At 37.6% G+C, this 17,515-nt stretch overlaps 2 long non-coding RNA genes across 2 annotated transcripts; both read left to right on the top strand.

The window, feature by feature from the left end:
- Positions 1-1,512: 1,512 nt before the first annotated feature.
- On the top strand, positions 1,513-4,481 carry LOC131024581 (uncharacterized). The gene is made up of 3 exons (XR_009101934.1): positions 1,513-1,732; positions 3,678-3,741; positions 4,255-4,481. It is a non-coding gene; the product is annotated as an uncharacterized LOC131024581 (long non-coding RNA).
- A 7,003-nt stretch (positions 4,482-11,484) lies between these two features.
- Positions 11,485-14,353, top strand: LOC131024583 (uncharacterized). The gene is made up of 3 exons (XR_009101936.1): positions 11,485-11,704; positions 13,650-13,713; positions 14,227-14,353. It is a non-coding gene; the product is annotated as an uncharacterized LOC131024583 (long non-coding RNA).
- The last annotated feature ends 3,162 nt before the right edge of the window (positions 14,354-17,515 follow it).

The following is a 17,515-nucleotide window of genomic DNA, read 5'->3' as shown; positions in this document are numbered from 1 at the left end:
GTATTAATGAGAAATTATGACGAGTTTTCTTATGTTGAGTAAGTTTTACGGTTCCAAATGATGCCCCTTTCTTCCCCTTATTCTTTAACCCCATCCCTAGTTGTAGATCACTCGACTTAACTATCCTTAGTTAGGGCGGGCTGCGACAGAGTGGTATCAGAGCGAAGGAAAGCTCTGAATTAGAAGTCTTGAGTTTAGTCTAGAATGAGTCACTAGACTAATAGTTATTAACAACCGTGAGCTCAGCGCACCATCACACCAGGCTCAACGAGGTATGTAAAATTTCAAAGTTTATTTGACGTTAAATTTTGAAGAGCATGATGTTGAGGTTATATGATGAGTTATGATGTTACACTTTGAAGGTGCATAGTTTGAGTTTGAGGATGACAACATGATTAATAATGAGTTATTATGTTGTAAGAGTATGATGTTGATGTTACATGATGAATCATGAGAGAGTTTATATCATATGATGTTATATGATTGAGGATGCATAATTATGAGTTATGATGTAACACCCCGTACTTTTCCTCATGTTGTGAGATAGTGTCTTAACACTATTGAGAGTACTGAGATGTCGAAATACGAGACTAATTTTTTTTTTAATGACCAGATAAGACAGTTTGTCTTTTAAATGGAGATACGAGTGACTAAACCGATGATAGAGTTGGAGTGATGAGATTCGAGAAATGAGCAGAGATAGAGATGCTGATTGAATTGAGCTGAGATTTTATTTTATTTCCAACTACCGGGAATAGAGTTACCGGATACCGAGTTATCAGAGATTGACTGTCCTATTAAGAAAAATAGGAATAATGAGTTGGAAATAGAATCGAGGAAGAAAGAGTGAGAAACCTTGATAAATAGAGTCGGTCTGAGAGACGTTTAGTCTGTTTGTGTTTGCCGACTACTTTGATGTGATGATATGTGAATTTACGTGACTGATTGATTATGTGATTTTGTTACGTGAGTCATTTTAACCAAGTTATTATGATTTTTAATTGAGACTTTAGCACTTGGAATTTTTATTAAGTTTGCAAAGCAAGTGCAATTTATTTTTACCGGAAATTCGAACGATGCCGGTTTATGGAAATTTTTCCAAGCATAATATTTTTAAATTATTTTTCCTATGATGAGGAATATTATAATTGAGTGAGTGCACTAATATTAGTGCTATAATTATTTTGGTCACATGAATAATTATACTATGATACTTTATTAATGAGTAATATTTCCATAGTTTTTGTGATTATTATTTAATCACCTTACTCACACTATTATTTTAATTTTCCTAAGCATGTGACTAATTCAATAAATTGCTAAGTGTAGAGATTGAGAGAGTAGAGATTGAGAGAGTAGAGATTAGAGAGAGTGTAGAGATTAGAGAGAGAGAGATCAAGGCATTAATTGCCAAATATTTCATAAGATTACAAATCTTTCCAAAGATTGCCAAATCTTCTATAAGATTGCCAAATCCTCACAAATCTTACCAAGCAATTCTCTCTCACTCACTCACTCCATTCGACCAACACCCTCTCTCCCTCATCTCTCTACTTTCCACCATTGTCAACCATGGATGAGACCTCCGAAGCTTCACCAAAAAAATGCCAAACACATAAATCACCAACAAAATCCCACCTAAACACCTCCTATCAACTTGAATTCAAGGAAATCCTTGAAGATTGATCTTCAAAGTTAGAGAGAGAAAGTTTGATATTTGGTGTAAACTTGGGTAAGTGATCTCCATATTCATAGACTAGACTTGTATGAGATTGTATGTGAGTATTCTTGAGAGTTTGAAGCAAGAAAATCACCCCCTTCTTTTTTCTCTAAATTTTCGAAAATATGGGTCTCATACCCTTCAAAAAATTTTCTTTTTCTTTCCTTGAATTGGGGTGAGAAAAATGATCTATGATATGTTTGGTGATGATTGATATGTGTTTTGAGATTCAATTTTTGAATGAGTTTAGTTTACCCAAAATTGGGAGATTTGGAGTCAATGAGATAATAAATAAATTGATGATGTAAATGAGTCTATGAGATGTATATGATGATGATTGATGGAGTAATTTGAGTATATGATGTCCATTGGAGTTTTTGATGTGAGTTAGTTTACTAAAATTAGGGATATGCGTATATATGCCCTTATATGTAAATGATGGTTTTTATGTGAGATTAATTGGTTAAAAATGAAAGATATATGAATGGATTAAAGATTCATATGTGTTTATAAATTTCAAGGAGTTAGTTTAGTAAAAATTAGGACTTTTTGATCTATATGTCTATTAAGTGATTTGGCTTAAAATATAGGTAATTGAACATGATGTTAGTGTTTTAATATGTTTGAATAAGTCTTTTCTAAGCTAAGTAAAATTTTGACTTGAGTTAGTTTATGAGAATTTTTGAGTTTTCATATCTTGAGAAGTCAATGATTGATAACATGAGGTCTAATTTGCTTTATGACCATTATGTGAAAGTTGTCATGTTTTTGTTGAGAGTTTATGTGGATATATGAGTTTTTATTAGAGTTTAGTTGGCATGATTATAGGGGATTTATTTGTGTAAAATGAGTTACATGATGTATGAAGTCATTAATGAATGATTGAATGATTTTGAGCATGAGATTGAGAAGAGGATTAAATTGATGCGTTTGTAGAAACGTTTTCCTTGAGATTTGAGTTTATGATGTAAGAGGAGATTTGAGATTGAGTATGATGAGTATTTTAATGTTTTTGAATGTTTTTGAGTGTTATATGTGTTTAAAATGAGCTTTGATTGGTTTTCTTTGAAGGAATGTTGAATTGAGCATTTAAGAGTTTGAGATGAGTTTTTGGTGTTTTTTTTCGTAGGCTACTGACCTACTGTGATAGACGGGTTGTCGATGTCTAATGGCTTTGAAAATTTTACAGCATGTCCCTACATGAGTCTTGAGCATACCGGTAAAATTTCAAGTCATTTGGACTTGATTTACTATTTTTATAAAATGCAAAACCAAATCTGCACATTTCTACCGGGAATTTCAGAGAACAGGGGACAAAGTCATTCATTTCAGTAGCTTCCTATGTGATCTATCTTTCCAAATTTTTATGGTATCAACCTTACTGTATGGGCTAGATATCCACCAAATTTGAGCTCAGTTTGACAACGTTTACTATTTTTCAAAAATCAATGTTTCCGATTGCTCAAAACTGCCGAATATGGTAGACCGTGATAAAAACGCCATATCTCCCAAACCACTTGGAGTTTCTGACTCTACATTTTTTTTAAATGAAACTAGACTCAAATACCTTTCTTTTGGTATGAGTCTGGAGTCCAGGAGATGTCGGAGTCAGAACGTGTTAAATTTTGAAGTTGAGTCAGTGGGAAAACAGAACATGAATTGTTGATGTTTGATTGTATTTTCTTATGTGCCTTATGTGTTTATGTTGCCTAAGTGTTTTAATGAGATTAGACGAGTCTTATATGAGAGATAAATCGAGACTTAGAACCATGATTTTCTTGAAACCTATCCTTGGACTTAAGGATTTGAAATGAGTGAAGAAGTTTATATATGTAGAGTCGATTAAGAGATAGAATATAAGATAGAGCATGAGTTAAGGCATGAGTTTTTGTCGTTGAGTTCTAATCGAGATTCATTTTATGACATGAACCTTCGATGATGACGATAATCCCTGAAGACACGAGCAGAGCAGGGAAGTAAGTAACTCCGCTTTGACGGGAGTTTTTGAGTAAGGTCTTCAGGTGGGCAATATTTTGAGTATATGTTTATCATTCGAGCTTTCTAAAATGATTTGATGATGATTATGAGATTAACAAATGTTTGAGATAAATGATGTTTAAGAACTGTTTGACTTGCCGATTTTTGCTGATAATGACTTGTGTGTTACCCTCTACTGATGAGACGAATTCGGTCCTGCCACAAGCGGGATTTTGTGCACAGAGGTGACTGCGAGCCGTCTTCGGGTCGGCCGGTCACGGTACTTGAGAGGGAGGCCTACTTCTCAGTACCTTTGATAATAACGAGTTGTAGATGTGGTGCATACATGTTGAGATCTTTGACTGCAGTCATTTATTTATGTTATCATGATTATGAAAACTGCATGCACAGATTCATTTACGCTAACTTTATCTCTGTGTATTGCTGAGATGTGGCAAGCTTCAAACTTATAGCTCTAAGAGCACCTTTCTTGTTTTTCGGCGTTTGCCCACTGAGTATTATGTACTCACGCCCTGCATGTATTTCTAAATGTGCAGGCTAAGCGAGGAGCGAGATTGGTCTGGTGCTGGCGGGGAATTGTTAGAGGATGTATTTACTTTATCGTATTTCCATTTTGACGATAAAGTCTTGATAATTGATATACTTGGATTTTCTTTTGAAGTTAAGCAATGTACTCACGGTTATATGTCTTCATACATATAATCGATTCGCCTTTTGCTGCGATACTCTGCATATTATGATTCCTTACGAAAAATGAGCGATACCCATTTTGTTTTTGATCTTGAAATTCCTGATAATTAAAAAGTTATAACGACGTTGACGATTTTACCCTTGGGGTCATTTATGATGATTTTCCTTAGCATGCTTTAATGCGAGCTTCCGCTTGATGTTTGACCTATTCTTCTTATCATTTATTCTTTTAAAAATAGTCGTATCGATACTCGTACCCCACTATCACTAGTGTCGGGAATCGGGCTGCGACAGGGTGGTATCAGAGCAGGTCGTCTGCTCTGAGTCTATTGCTTGACTGAGTTGAACCTTTGATTGATTCTACTCTTTTAAAATTGAGTACTAGCCTAATTTGAATTCTTAGGCTAATTTGAGAGAGTTAGTTCGAAACAGAACCCCAGCACCCCATCTCCTCCGGCTTAAACGAGGTAAGAAGTTGATGTTGTTTCTTGTCGCTTTCTTAATTGAAAGTTGAGTTTGTTTCACTAATGAGTTATGTATTGTTTTGATGGCGAAATTGTTTGAGATGATGAATTCTGATACGTGGCAGTTGATGTGGAATACGAGGAGAGATGTTGAGGCTAGTATAGCCGATTGTTTCTGTTGAGCCTCAGATACAGTATGTGCCCTTTGATCCTTATCCGAGGGTTGCCCCGTTGCCTAAGCCGGGCACTTTGGCTTTTCAGACGTATATACACTCGATTTTATATTCACCGTCCCGAGACGCCCAGGAGGGAAGGTCTCGGCCAGTACACCTGGACAGTGATGAGGAGGACCCGGATGAGGAAACTCCAGAGATAATGGTTGGCCACTGACGGACCCAGCCATTACAGCGTCATATTACTGCCGACGGAGTCGAGACGGGGGTACCTGTTCCCGAGGTGCCGATTTATGGTCCGATGGTGGACACCGATGTCGAGGATGAGCCGAGCGACGATAGTGTCTACCGACTGATCGACGAGTACGAGAGTTAGGAGACGGAGCCGAGTGAGGATATGGAGGTTGACGATGCGACGAGCAGGATTTCAGAAGATGACGACTAGCGATCACGTGTATCTAGTAGACACGTACATACGTATAGATGCATAGTCGATATATACGTATATGTATATATATAGGAAGAGAGGCATAGTATAGTGTGTATGTGCAGATAGTATATATCTATAGGTGCTTAGTACCTATGATGCTTGTATAACTAGAGCATCATTTTAGTGTTAGGACCTTTGTACATAGGATCCTACTTTTGTAAAAGACCTCAAGAGAGAGGCAATTTTCCTTATATATGTATATACAGAGATGTAGTTGATTAGTGAATTTCACTATCTTTATCAGAGCTTTGAGAATGATGATAAATGAGAAATAGAGATTGATGAGAATTACGAACGATGATAGACGAGAAATAGACTGGATGAGAGTTTTGAGAACTTTGAGATCACAAATAAGATATAGAAGTGAAATGAGAAACGAGGATTTGTATTTCGTAACGACGAACGGTTAGTTTAGAAGTCGATAGTTATATAACTCTTTTTCCTTTATAGTATACCTCCGAGAAGAAGAGGGAACCGAAGGAACATAAACCGAGAAGAAGATGAAGAAAAGGAACAGAGAAACCAACCGTTGAGATAATACGACGAGAGTTAGAGATTTCATCGCAATTTATAAACACGACCCTAATAGGACGAATGTATAATGGAGACCTCATAGGATGCATAGATACTACTGACCAATTGTACTTCGCAATAGAGGTACTTTCGTCGGGACCGCGCGTATTATCGCTAGGATAGTCATGAGAGTAGACTTATTGAGTCCCTATCCCGCTTGGTCGAATTTAAATTTTTCTGCATCTATTTGAACTCCAACAGGAGATGAACTATTTGCTATTGAGAAAATTTTTCCAGATCCACTGTGTTTGAGCCTGAGCCGTTTGTGTTGGAAATCTTTACCCTTTGCTTTAACAGTGGACAATTTATTCATTCATTTTCCACTTAGTGGATTGCTTCTACTCCCAGTATTGATTTACCCCAATCATATCATATCTCAGTTTTATTCTAGCTTCTGTTCTAATTTTTGATCTTACCTTGATTGTAACTTCTTCATTATCCTTGAGATAGCACTGGCTATTATGGAATCATTCCATTACTTGAGCTCGTCTTGTTCAATATCAGATATTTTTATTCATCACATCCTATTCCCTACCACATCCGACAAGAGTTAGGATCGTCTAGGTAATTAGGATGGTATAACAAGAAGAGTGTATGGAAGAAACACGATATATGGGAGCAGCCATAGAATATAATTATTACGGGACGAGCACGACTTTTCGATTATAGATTTTCTTATATTAGCCATGTATGCCGAAAGCTAACTAATTCGAGGATGAGAAGAAGTGATGCTAAGCCAGAATAGGCAACAGCAGATACAAGGAGAACGAGATTACAGATTAGAGCAGATAACGTTTTCGACGATAGCAGACTGGGATGATGACTAGTATAGAAGTAGCATCGTCGTAATAATAGGGGATGTTTTATTTTCGTTTTTCCCCGCAATTAGTAAGAGTTCTCGAAAGAGAAAATTTTCTTATATGTCTATATGACGATGACCAGAGAGTCTCTATGCTTGAGTAGAGTTTTGAGCTGAGGTTGCTATGATAGACATGAGATATGTCCTTGACGATGAGTTATGAGAATTGAGAAAACAGTATAATGTTGAGTAAGGGTCTTAAGATTTGTGAGTTATGAGAATTAGTTCTAAGGTTGATATATGTTCCCTTAGACTTTCACCGAGAAAGAGAAACCGAATGAAGAAAGAAATAGAGCTGTTAATAGGAGATAAGGCAATAAAACCGTAGCTGAATACGAACGTCAGTTTCGCGACTTGGTCCGGTATGCCACATATCGAGAAGAGATGAACGAGAAGATGTCAGGATTGCTTCATCATGATTGAGACAAGAGATTCGAGTCGATTTAACGAGTCAGAGTGCGATTATGTGTACTGAAGCATTAAATAGAGCATTTGATATAGAACTGGCAATGCAGCCAGAGAACGTGATTTGAGCTTCAGCACCCCCAAACGAGTTAGAGCACTCAGACGTGCAATCCATCCTTTTCTGGATGAGGGCAAGAAGAAAAGAGAAAATGGGACGACCGAAGTCAAGATCCCCAAGGAGCCGTGGCAGAGTCAAAATACGCCACCGCGATATCAGAACTGAAGACGAACAGCCTTATGATTGGCCCAACTGCCCCAGCAGCAGTAAACCTTTAAGGACCGCGAGGGTTATCGACTTGTCGAAGAGCAATAAATTACGTCTGAGAGAATGCAAGATAAGACAGAATAGCTGTTACACCTGCGGAAGGGTCGGGCACTACTCGAACTAGTGACCGAATCGTCAGCAAAGTGGAAGCAGATGACGACCGAGTCAGTTTCGGCCACAACTCAAAGCAATGGAGGGAATTCTACCGCTACCTCTACCACAGCGACAACAGCCAGCCTATCGACCACGTCAGTCAAAAAGGCAACTACCAGCCCCGCAGGCGAATCAACTGCATCATCGCGGGCGAATCAACCGCATCATCAGAGACTGTTCGCGCTTGAGTAGGAAGCACCGGACAAGAATAGAGGAAATTCGTCAAATAGGCGAGTTGAAAGACGTGCCCATAGTATTTTTGTACGACACTGAACGTAGAGCTTGCTCCACAACCTCTAAAGGGTAGCCACACTTATAGGCAGAATTACTACGGTTTCATCCGTGTGCCCTAACTTAGAAATCGAGTTAGAATTGATTAAGCTCGAGGCTAGAAACCTGAGATTGATGCCTATGTGGAAATGGATTGGTTAGAAGAAAACCATGCGAAGATACAATGCAAGGAGAGACAAATATCTTTTCAACCATCTGGCTAAGAACTTACTTCCTTCATTAATATTGAGAGAAAATGGGAGAAGAAGCCGATCATCTCGGCACTGCAAGCAAGAAATCTCTTGCGAAGAAAAGATACAACCGCGTACATTGTATATCTGAACCAGAGAGACGAATCCAAGGTAAACGTTGATGACGTACCAGTCGTGTGAGAGTATAAAAGACGCTTTTCCTGAGACTTTACCAGGATTACCCCCAGATCGATAGCTTGAGTTTACGATCAATTTAGAGCACGACGCGGCACCGATGTCGAAAGCGCCGTACAGAATGGCCCCTACAAAGTTGCGAGAGTTAAAAACTGCAACTACAAGGAGCAAGCACTTTTTCAAAGATTGACTTGAGAACGGGATACCATCAGCTGAAGATACGATCGGAAAATGTTTCGAAGACGGCTTTTCGTACGAGATACGGACACTATGAGTTTATAGTCATGCCTTTTGGTTTGACGAATGCTCCGGCAGTATTCATGGATCTCATGAATCGCATTTTACACGAATACCTAGATAAGTACGTGTTAGTCTTCATAGACGATATCCTGATTTACTCGAAGAGTAAACGAAAACACGAAGAGCGGTTGATGATCGTGTTAGAGAGATTTCGAGCTGAAAGCTTTATGCGAAGTTAGCAAATGCGAGTTTTATCTTGAAGAAGTCAATTTTCTCGCCCATAGTGTTTTGCGAGAGAAATTGAAATGGACCCAACGAAAGTTCGAGCGATACAGGAATGGAGATTGCCAACCACATCGCACGAAATTCGCAGTTTTATAGGATTAGCAGGATATTATCGACGTTTTATTGAGGGCTTTTCGAAAATCGCTAAGCCATTAACGCACATGCTAAAGAAAGAAGTCAAGTTCGTTTGGACGGACGAATGCGAGCGAAGTTTTCAAAAGCTAAAGAAGAGGCTTACTTTTGCCCCAGCGGATCAAGAGTATGCAGTTTATACTGATGCATCGAAAAATGGTCCAAGATGTGCACTGATGCGAGAATGAAGAGTTATAGCGTATGCTTCGCGACAACAGAGACCACACGAGATGAGTTATCTAACGCATGATTTAGAATTAGCAGCCGTAGTGCATGCTTTGAAGATCTGGAGACGCCATTTCTATGGAGCACGGTGTAAGATATACACCGATTATAAAAGTCTCAAATATTTCTTTGAGCAAAAAGATCTGAACATACGACAACGAAGACGGCTAGAGTTTGTGAAGGATTACGATTGTGAAATAAATTATCACCCTGGAAAGGCTAACGTTGTAACTGACGCGTTAAGCAGAGAGAATCAGGGAGAGTTAGGATTTCTCCTTACTCGAGAAGTGAACCTAATCAAGGAATTCGAGAAGATGAATTTGAAGGTAGTAATACCACCACAAACGACAGAAATAATAATTTCTGCACTGAACGTTATACCTGACTTACGATTGAGAATAGTCACAGCTCAAAGAGAGAGGACAAGAAGATGGAAACTTTGCGAATGAAGATTCGAACCGAGAGAGTTATCAAAAGGCGGCAGATAATGCCATTTTAGTTTTAAGAGAGAGACTGTGTGTACCTAATAAAGAAGAGTTGAAGAATAAAATCACGAGCAAAGCTCATGATACCCCTTACACCGTACAGGCGGAAAGTATAAAGATATGCCAAAACTGAAACGATGATAGAAACGATGATTATGTGAGTTTTTCCCTATCTCGGGGAGCATGTTATTTTCGAGTTAACAAGAACTCAAACCAAGATATATAGGATCGTATGATGTATTAGAGTAAGTAGGCCATGTAGCCTATAAATTAGCGTTGCCTCTGAGCTTCGCGAACGTCCATGACGTTTTCCATGTTTCTCAATTGAGAAAGTTCGTGTTTGATCCAAAACACGTCATCTATCAAGAAGAAGTGTCCCTGGAACCAGTTTTGAGCTACGAAGAGATAAACCTGATGCTATGCAGGACTGGAAGATCCAATAATTGAGGGACGAACCGATTCCTTTGATAAAAATCCAATGGAGATATCACAGTCAAGAAGAATCAACATGGGAAGTTGAAGAGAAGATGAAAGAGAAGTACCCAGAGTTTTTTCCCGAAGGTGAATAACTCAAATTTCGGGACGAAATTTTTTTTAAGGGGGGTAGGATGTAACACCCCGTACTTTTCCTCATGTTGTGAGATAGTGTCTTAACACTATTGAGAGTACTGAGATGTCGAAATACGAGACTAATTTTTTTTTTAATGACCAGATAAGACAGTTTGTCTTTTAAATGGAGATACGAGTGACTAAACCGATGATAGAGTTGGAGTGATGAGATTCGAGAAATGAGCAGAGATAGAGATGCTGATTGAATTGAGCTGAGATTTTATTTTATTTCCAACTACCGGGAATAGAGTTACCGGATACCGAGTTATCAGAGATTGACTGTCCTATTAAGAAAAATAGGAATAATGAGTTGGAAATAGAATCGAGGAAGAAAGAGTGAGAAACCTTGATAAATAGAGTCGGTCTGAGAGACGTTTAGTCTGTTTGTGTTTGCCGACTACTTTGATGTGATGATATGTGAATTTACGTGACTGATTGATTATGTGATTTTGTTACGTGAGTCATTTTAACCAAGTTATTATGATTTTTAATTGAGACTTTAGCACTTGGAATTTTTATTAAGTTTGCAAAGCAAGTGCAATTTATTTTTACCGGAAATTCGAACGATGCCGGTTTATGGAAATTTTTCCAAGCATAATATTTTTAAATTATTTTTCCTATGATGAGGAATATTATAATTGAGTGAGTGCACTAATATTAGTGCTATAATTATTTTGGTCACATGAATAATTATACTATGATACTTTATTAATGAGTAATATTTCCATAGTTTTTGTGATTATTATTTAATCACCTTACTCACACTATTATTTTAATTTTCCTAAGCATGTGACTAATTCAATAAATTGCTAAGTGTAGAGATTGAGAGAGTAGAGATTGAGAGAGTAGAGATTAGAGAGAGTGTAGAGATTAGAGAGAGAGAGATCAAGGCATTAATTGCCAAATATTTCATAAGATTACAAATCTTTCCAAAGATTGCCAAATCTTCTATAAGATTGCCAAATCCTCACAAATCTTACCAAGCAATTCTCTCTCACTCACTCACTCCATTCGACCAACACCCTCTCTCCCTCATCTCTCTACTTTCCACCATTGTCAACCATGGATGAGACCTCCGAAGCTTCACCAAAAAAATGCCAAACACATAAATCACCAACAAAATCCCACCTAAACACCTCCTATCAACTTGAATTCAAGGAAATCCTTGAAGATTGATCTTCAAAGTTAGAGAGAGAAAGTTTGATATTTGGTGTAAACTTGGGTAAGTGATCTCCATATTCATAGACTAGACTTGTATGAGATTGTATGTGAGTATTCTTGAGAGTTTGAAGCAAGAAAATCACCCCCTTCTTTTTTCTCTAAATTTTCGAAAATATGGGTCTCATACCCTTCAAAAAATTTTCTTTTTCTTTCCTTGAATTGGGGTGAGAAAAATGATCTATGATATGTTTGGTGATGATTGATATGTGTTTTGAGATTCAATTTTTGAATGAGTTTAGTTTACCCAAAATTGGGAGATTTGGAGTCAATGAGATAATAAATAAATTGATGATGTAAATGAGTCTATGAGATGTATATGATGATGATTGATGGAGTAATTTGAGTATATGATGTCCATTGGAGTTTTTGATGTGAGTTAGTTTACTAAAATTAGGGATATGCGTATATATGCCCTTATATGTAAATGATGGTTTTTATGTGAGATTAATTGGTTAAAAATGAAAGATATATGAATGGATTAAAGATTCATATGTGTTTATAAATTTCAAGGAGTTAGTTTAGTAAAAATTAGGACTTTTTGATCTATATGTCTATTAAGTGATTTGGCTTAAAATATAGGTAATTGAACATGATGTTAGTGTTTTAATATGTTTGAATAAGTCTTTTCTAAGCTAAGTAAAATTTTGACTTGAGTTAGTTTATGAGAATTTTTGAGTTTTCATATCTTGAGAAGTCAATGATTGATAACATGAGGTCTAATTTGCTTTATGACCATTATGTGAAAGTTGTCATGTTTTTGTTGAGAGTTTATGTGGATATATGAGTTTTTATTAGAGTTTAGTTGGCATGATTATAGGGGATTTATTTGTGTAAAATGAGTTACATGATGTATGAAGTCATTAATGAATGATTGAATGATTTTGAGCATGAGATTGAGAAGAGGATTAAATTGATGCGTTTGTAGAAACGTTTTCCTTGAGATTTGAGTTTATGATGTAAGAGGAGATTTGAGATTGAGTATGATGAGTATTTTAATGTTTTTGAATGTTTTTGAGTGTTATATGTGTTTAAAATGAGCTTTGATTGGTTTTCTTTGAAGGAATGTTGAATTGAGCATTTAAGAGTTTGAGATGAGTTTTTGGTGTTTTTTTTCGTAGGCTACTGACCTACTGTGATAGACGGGTTGTCGATGTCTAATGGCTTTGAAAATTTTACAGCATGTCCCTACATGAGTCTTGAGCATACCGGTAAAATTTCAAGTCATTTGGACTTGATTTACTATTTTTATAAAATGCAAAACCAAATCTGCACATTTCTACCGGGAATTTCAGAGAACAGGGGACAAAGTCATTCATTTCAGTAGCTTCCTATGTGATCTATCTTTCCAAATTTTTATGGTATCAACCTTACTGTATGGGCTAGATATCCACCAAATTTGAGCTCAGTTTGACAACGTTTACTATTTTTCAAAAATCAATGTTTCCGATTGCTCAAAACTGCCGAATATGGTAGACCGTGATAAAAACGCCATATCTCCCAAACCACTTGGAGTTTCTGACTCTACTTTTTTTTTAAATGAAGCTAGACTCAAATACCTTTCTTTTGGTATGAGTCTGGAGTCCAGGAGATGTCGGAGTCAGAACGTGTTAAATTTTGAAGTTGAGTCAGTGGGAAAACAGAACATGAATTGTTGATGTTTGATTGTATTTTCTTATGTGCCTTATGTGTTTATGTTGCCTAAGTGTTTTAATGAGATTAGACGAGTCTTATATGAGAGATAAATCGAGACTTAGAACCATGATTTTCTTGAAACCTATCCTTGGACTTAAGGATTTGAAATGAGTGAAGAAGTTTATATATGTAGAGTCGATTAAGAGATAGAATATAAGATAGAGCATGAGTTAAGGCATGAGTTTTTGTCGTTGAGTTCTAATCGAGATTCATTTTATGACATGAACCTTCGATGATGACGATAATCCCTGAAGACACGAGCAGAGCAGGGAAGTAAGTAACTCCGCTTTGACGGGAGTTTTTGAGTAAGGTCTTCAGGTGGGCAATATTTTGAGTATATGTTTATCATTCGAGCTTTCTAAAATGATTTGATGATGATTATGAGATTAACAAATGTTTGAGATAAATGATGTTTAAGAACTGTTTGACTTGCCGATTTTTGCTGATAATGACTTGTGTGTTACCCTCTACTGATGAGACGAATTCGGTCCTGCCACAAGCGGGATTTTGTGCACAGAGGTGACTGCGAGCCGTCTTCGGGTCGGCCGGTCACGGTACTTGAGAGGGAGGCCTACTTCTCAGTACCTTTGATAATAACGAGTTGTAGATGTGGTGCATACATGTTGAGATCTTTGACTGCAGTCATTTATTTATGTTATCATGATTATGAAAACTGCATGCACAGATTCATTTACGCTAACTTTATCTCTGTGTATTGCTGAGATGTGGCAAGCTTCAAACTTATAGCTCTAAGAGCACCTTTCTTGTTTTTCGGCGTTTGCCCACTGAGTATTATGTACTCACGCCCTGCATGTATTTCTAAATGTGCAGGCTAAGCGAGGAGCGAGATTGGTCTGGTGCTGGCGGGGAATTGTTAGAGGATGTATTTACTTTATCGTATTTCCATTTTGACGATAAAGTCTTGATAATTGATATACTTGGATTTTCTTTTGAAGTTAAGCAATGTACTAACGGTTATATGTCTTCATACATATAATCGATTCGCCTTTTGCTGCGATACTCTGCATATTATGATTCCTTACGAAAAATGAGCGATACCCGTTTTGTTTTTGATCTTGAAATTCCTGATAATTAAAAAGTTATAACGACGTTGACGATTTTACCCTTGGGGTCATTTATGATGATTTTCCTTAGCATGCTTTAATGCGAGCTTCCGCTTGATGTTTGACCTATTCTTCTTATCATTTATTCTTTTAAAAATAGTCGTATCGATACTCGTACCCCACTATCACTAGTGTCGGGAATCGGGCTGTGACATATGATGTGATGTATTTGAGATGTTTTGTGATGAGAATTGTTTGAGCAGTTGTGATAAGTCGCGATGATTTAGATGAAGGAATCTAATGCCATTGTTAAGAGAGATTTTCTACTAAGTAGGAGGATGAAATGAGAACTTAGAGCTAAAGCTTGAGAGAATTAGCAATTGCTTTAAGTACTTGTTTGTATGAGTTATGAGTTTGAGTTATGAGCTTGAGTATAATAACATGATTAATGATGAGTTACTAGCATACTGCAATGAGATATTGTACAATATGTTGAGATGTTTTGTGACGCGAGATTTGCTCACGCAACCTGAATGGTACTTGAGAAGGTATCATGAGCTATAGTCTTTGGAGATGGCTTTGAGAGAGAATTGTTTGAGTTGTCTTACTGAGTCACGATTATTTAGATTAAGGGATCTAATATAATTGTTTAGAGAGGTTACCTACTATGTAAAGATGGGACGAGATGAGAATTTAGATGTTTTGAGCTTGAGTTTTAAGAGAACAGTACTACTTAGTAGGAGTTTTGCTAAGTTATGTTTTGTTTATTTCTGCTGCTGGAGCCAAGTAGAGTTAGTTCCTAGAGTCACCTTTAAGTTCTCCTTATAGGTTGGCCAAGGCTGTTGGCACTGCACGAAAGTGGACTGCTGTGAGATCGAACTCAGGGAAGATCGAATACGAGGACGAGGCGTACAGTATGTGGTACAGAGATACCCTAGCAGATTTTCAAACACATGTTCAAAGACTATGAAAGGATGAAAGCCTTATGGTTGTTACTAGATTGGATGGCATCGTGCACCTTATCCCCGTGCTACCAATCGAGTGGTAGGATTGAGCAAGGAAGAAAGCTTCTCAATATGATGGGACAGGTCGTCTTGAGCGCTGGACCCACAGGAGATGGGATTTGTTACAGATACCTAGATTTTTCTATGCGGATCTACTGATCGGATGCTTGTTTCCTACCAGGGACTCCAGAAGAGTGTAGTAGATATCGAGTCGATCCTTGAGTATCAGTTACCAAAGATGATAAAATGATAAACGATAATGAGGATGAGAAGTAGCCGAGGAGGGCTAGAGTTGATGAGGATGAGAAAATAAGCCGATGTAGGCTAGAGCTAAGGATGATCTTGAGAGTATGAGCGGTACACCCTCGTTTTTGATTAGTTTCAATTACATTGCGATGTATATAACTTACTTAGGAGATACTTGTACTTGAGTTTTTGACATGCTGATAGATAAACATACGAATCTAGTACCCTACTGATGTTAGATAGATGGATGTTCCTAGTGTGCTAAAGTAGCAACTAGATGAGTTAACCGGTAGCAATTACTGTAGGAGGTCCAGACCGAGACATAGTACTATTAATGGTGTCGGCTTAGAAGGTACATCACGATAGATACTATGGTTTTCGTAGGGTTTATATGACCCATTTATGTAAGTCCTCTAAAAGAGGCATTCTACTGATGGATATATTTGGTGGACCCGAGTGGTCTTTATGTTAGCATTTCGTGAGTGCTTATTGCCTTACAGATGAATGTTAAGGTGACCGTGAGGGTTTCCTTAGAGTTTGAGTTAGTAAATTGAACTTGAGTTTCGAGGATGCTTAGAGCGTTGGTCGAGTTGAGTTTTCCTTTTGTGATTTCAAAATGCCTCAAAGATTTCATCAAGAGTGTGGCGTGGAGGATAGGTGAGAGACAATACTCTGCCACCACCACCGCAACATGAGAGGAGAGTCGAAAAATATTGAACTTTCGGAACAAGAGTTTAGAACATAGGACCCTAAGTTTAAGCTTTTAGCTTGCTGGTGCGAACTTAAGTTTTGTTATGTATAGTATGTTGAGGGTTTAGAAGACACAGAATTTCCAAGTTCGGGATAGTATATCCCATGTGACTGGGGAGTGATTATGTTGGACCTGGCCAGTCCGCATGATCCAAATCTCAGTAGACGTGTTTTGGGTTTATAAACCCACGTGTTTCAACTTTCGGTTGAAAAGCCAGATGGGTTCTTACTCTAGGTCATTTTTGTTCGACCTGGCAGTTACTTCATTCTACCCTCTGGTCATTCATTTGAGTCTCTTGAACAATTTGTTTTGATGTCGTTCTAGGGTTGAACCCTTACAACTTTTGAGTTATCCTAGTAGATTCTTTTAATGTATAAGACTAGTGAGAGGCACGTCAGAGGACTTTAACACCTGAGCAACTGGTAAACTATACTTGAGAACAATTGAAGACTACTCTTGAGAAGTATGTACCGAGGAGTACAGTAAGCAGCGAGAGGCTGATTATCGAAGTTTGATGCAAGGAAAGAAATCGATTGTAGAGTATAATCGAGAATTCTGTGAGCTAACACGTTCGCTCATCTGAAGATGGATACTGATGAAGAGATGTCTGAGTTTTAAGTGCCGGTTTAAGGCAGGACTTTAAGGTAGTATGGACAAGTTATTGGATGCACCAGTTAGAATCCTGTTTAATACAGAAGCCTCGCATTCTTTAATTAGTTGAAGCATGTTACCTTCAAACTCGAACCAAAACGAGCTAGTCTCGAGTTGAGAGTAATCACTCCTGTAGGAAGAGCTACTACAGTTCCTCACATGATTTCTAACTTAGAGCTTGAGTTAGGATCACTAAAGATGAAAGCAAGAACCTTGCACTTAATGCCTATGTGGAACGTAAACATTATTCTAAGGATGGACTGGTTAGCAGAGAACTTTGCCCCGATTGATTGTAAGAAGAGACAGATAACTTTCCAACCACCTGGGAAGGAACAGACATGTTTTCACGGCATTGATAGAAAGAAGAGAGTTCCAATCATTTCGGCACTTCAGGCGTCGAAATT

The sequence above is a fragment of the Salvia miltiorrhiza genome, chromosome 5 (assembly GCF_028751815.1).
Source record: "Salvia miltiorrhiza cultivar Shanhuang (shh) chromosome 5, IMPLAD_Smil_shh, whole genome shotgun sequence".
Taxonomy (NCBI): domain Eukaryota; kingdom Viridiplantae; phylum Streptophyta; class Magnoliopsida; order Lamiales; family Lamiaceae; genus Salvia; species Salvia miltiorrhiza.
The sequence above is the reverse complement of the archived record's forward strand: the minus strand, read 5'-3'. Positions and strand labels throughout refer to the sequence as shown.